This window comes from Panthera leo, chromosome D2, assembly GCF_018350215.1.
Source record: "Panthera leo isolate Ple1 chromosome D2, P.leo_Ple1_pat1.1, whole genome shotgun sequence".
Lineage (NCBI taxonomy): Eukaryota > Metazoa > Chordata > Mammalia > Carnivora > Felidae > Panthera > Panthera leo.
The window spans coordinates 21,697,730-21,701,289 of record NC_056689.1 but is presented as its reverse complement, the minus strand read 5'-3'; the positions used below and the strand labels follow the sequence as shown (position 1 = coordinate 21,701,289).

The window sequence follows — 3,560 nt, the reverse complement described above, 5'->3', positions numbered from 1 at the left end:
TACATATATACATATATGTATATACATATACATATATGTATATATACATATATACATATACATATATGTATATATACATATATACATACACATACACACATATACATATACATATACATATACATATACATGATTCCCATCATACTATTAAGGGAATTTTTTTTTTGGCTGTGTACATAGAGTGCCTTATTCACCACAGAGTGATACATGCTAAGATGGGTTGGGCTTGGGCCAATGTCCCTATACGTACAGAACTGAATACAGAGGGTCTCTGAGAGGCAGTCTGATTTGCCTTGATGTGGAAAGGGAGATGGAGAATATGAAGATGGACATTACAACCAGGGATGTGTTCAGTCCTATGCTGGTAGTCACTTCCAGGCTGGGGTTGATCCCTGCCAGGCTTGGAGGGCCTTCTGTACCACATCTTCCCACTGGGCATCTGATATCTCCAGAGCCCAGGCAGGAACCCCTGGCACAGGCAGGCTTACTCCAGCCATTGTCCTTTTCACCAACTCCACATGTTCTGAAATCACAAAAAGCGGGAGAACAGAAACGATGGGACCAGCTCCACTCCCCCATTCTTTGAATTAACCCATAACCCTTTGGCTAGCAGTGTGGCCAAATCCATCTTGTTATTTCCAGGCAAGCCCACCTGCAACCCAAGTCCAGCACAATAGCCTTTCACCTGGATTCTGAAGTCTGTAAAGTCTTAGATAACAAACTGTCGTTTTAGGAATGGGGTGTTCCTCTATGACTCCCCTTTACTGGCTCTACCCAGTCCCTTTCCTCCAACATTATTCCAAAATGAGAGCATGCTCCCTTTACCCAGGTCCGTGGGAATAGAGCTGTGTTGCCCAATCCTGTGGCTCCCTCCTCCTCTTCATCCTCGCCCTCTAATGGCAGGTCTGGCAAATGAAGCCCAGGGCCTGGATCCGATCCTCAATATCAGCAACTACATCTTCTCCATCCCCCACCAGTGCCAGCTCTGCCTCCTCTTGTTCAGGATCTTGGTTCAGGGGTTGGTAGGAGTAGCCAGCTGGACCTGCCCCTGTTTTCTCCTGCTCTTCCTCAGGCTCCTCGCTGCTCCAATCCCCAGTGCCTTCCATAGGGCCCTGGTGTGGCCCTAATTCCTCAGTCTGATTGGGGAAGACACGCTGGGGGCCAGTGGTGTCTCCCCCTAGGACTACTGCTGCCATCTGGTAGGGCCGCTCAGAGCCCTCGGCTGAACCCCAAGGGAATTTTCAAATATACAAAAAATTTGAAAGAAGTGCACAGTGAATGCCCATATGCCCGTCACCTAGAGTCTACGATTAACATTTTTCTAGATTTGTTTTGTTACCTGTGTATCTATCTACCAATCTCTCTATCCACCAATTATTCCATCCTATTTTTTATGCATTTCAAAGTGAGGTGTGCACACCAGTTTAACTGGAGGTCAATGTGTGTCTACTTTTTTAAGGTAAAACATGCATACTGTGGAATGCACAAAATTTAAGTGTATCATTTGACGAATTTTTACAAGTGACCCTTGTTGAGATATAAAACATTATGATCACCCCAGAAAATTCCCTCATGCCCCTTCTCACTTGTTCCCCACCTCACCCCACTCCCAGAGGTAACTGCTGCTCTGATCTTTTTCACTCAGCATATTGTTGTATTTCAGATTCAATGTTTTGTTATGTAGAACAGTGGTTGGTTGCTTTTTGTTGCTGAGAGATATTAATTGGATGAAGGCACCAGTTTATTTCTTCATTCATCTGTTGATCCACACCTAGGTGGTCTCTGCTTTTGGTTATTATGAATAAATCTGTGCACATTCTTGTACCAATTCTTTCATGAACATATGCTTTCTTATTTTTTTGTGTAAACTTCTGGGAGTGAGATTGTTGAGTTGTAGGGTGGTTTTATAAAGAACTGCCAAAGTAGCTGTAGAATTTCACCCACCCCCTCTATCCCCCAATAATGTGTTAGAGTTCTGGTTGTTTCACATTCTTGCCACCATTTGATTTGTGTCAGTCTTTTTAACTTTACCCTTTCCAGTATGTGGTTAGTGGTATCTCATGGTGGATTTAATTTGTGTTGCTCTGATAACTAATAATGCTTAATAAGTACCCTTTTATGTATTGGCCATTTGTAAGTATCTGGTAAAGTTGAGTTACTTCTAGTGTATAGTATGAAATGGGAATAGAGGGTTCATTATTCTCCTTACGGGCATGCTATTGTCCTGTACAATTTGTTCAAAAGACTTTGTTCTCCCAATTGAATTGCTTTGTACCTTTATTATAAATAAACTAAAGATTTAAGTATAGGTCTATTTCTGTTCCATTGATCTATTTGTCTACCTTAACACCAGTACCAGTACTCTCTCGATTATTGTGGTTTTATAATAAATCTTAAATTCAGGTAGTGTAAGTCTTCCAACTTTGTTTTTATTTTTCAAGATTGCTTTGGATATTCTAGATCCTTTTTATCTATTACAAATTTTTGAATAAGCTTGTCATTTAAAAAGAAACTGAAAAAGTTATGATGGGGAATTCATTGAATCTGTAGATCTGAAGAAAATGGGTATTTTAACAATGCTGGGACTTCCAATCCATGAATGTGGTATATCTCTACATTTGTCTAGATCTTTAATTTCTTTCAGCATTATTTCAATGTAAAAATGTGAACATCTTGCATGTTTTTCATTAAATTTATTCCTGAGTGGAGGCGGCTGGCTGGTTCATTCAGTGGAATGTGCCATTCTTGATCATGGGGTTGTGAGTTCATGCCCCATGTTGGGCATAGAGATTACTTTTAAAAATATTCCTAAGTATTTAGTGCTTGTTGGTGCTTTTAAAAGTAGAATTTTTCTTTTTTCTTTCTTTCTTTTTTTTTTTTTTTGAATTTTATTTTCCACTTGTTTGCAGCCAGCATATAAAATAGAGTTGCTATTTGTAAATAGATCTAATTGTATCCTAAAACCAAGCTAAAGTCACTTATTCTAGGAGTTGTTTTGTAAATGCCTTAGGGTCTTTCTATGTAAACAATTATATCATCTATGAAAAGAGTCCGTTTTACTCTTCCTTTCCAATCTTTATGACTTTATTGCTTTTCTTTAACTTTTTACACTGGCTAAGATCTCCTGTACAGTGTTAAATAGAAGTAGTGGAAAGGACAGGCTTACCTTGTTCTTACTCTTAGTACAAAAGCATTCAATAGTTTACCATTATGTATAATAATAGATTTGTAACTTTTTCATAGACTTTTTTTTTATCAAATTGAGAAAATTTTCTTAATGACATGAGATTCAGTTTTGTCAAATGGATTTCATTTGTTGAGATAATCATATGATTTTTTTTCTTTATTAACTTTTTGATGCATTGTCTTTATTGACTTTTATGAAGATTAATTCAAGTTTGTATTTTTGGAGTAAACCTATTTGTTGCTCAATTTGATTTTGCAAATATTTTCTGAAGTGTTTTTGCATATATCTTGATGACAGAGATAATTTTGTGTTATTTGTTGTTAATTTCTTTGTTAGATTTTGGTATTAAGATTATTCTGACCTCATTAAATGA

The 3,560-nt window shown here is 37.8% G+C and overlaps 1 pseudogene; it reads right to left on the bottom strand.

Annotated features, from left to right (window-relative positions):
- Positions 1 to 368: 368 nt before the first annotated feature.
- On the bottom strand, positions 369 to 1,211 carry LOC122202587 (annotated as a pseudogene).
- Positions 1,212 to 3,560: the final 2,349 nt, after the last annotated feature.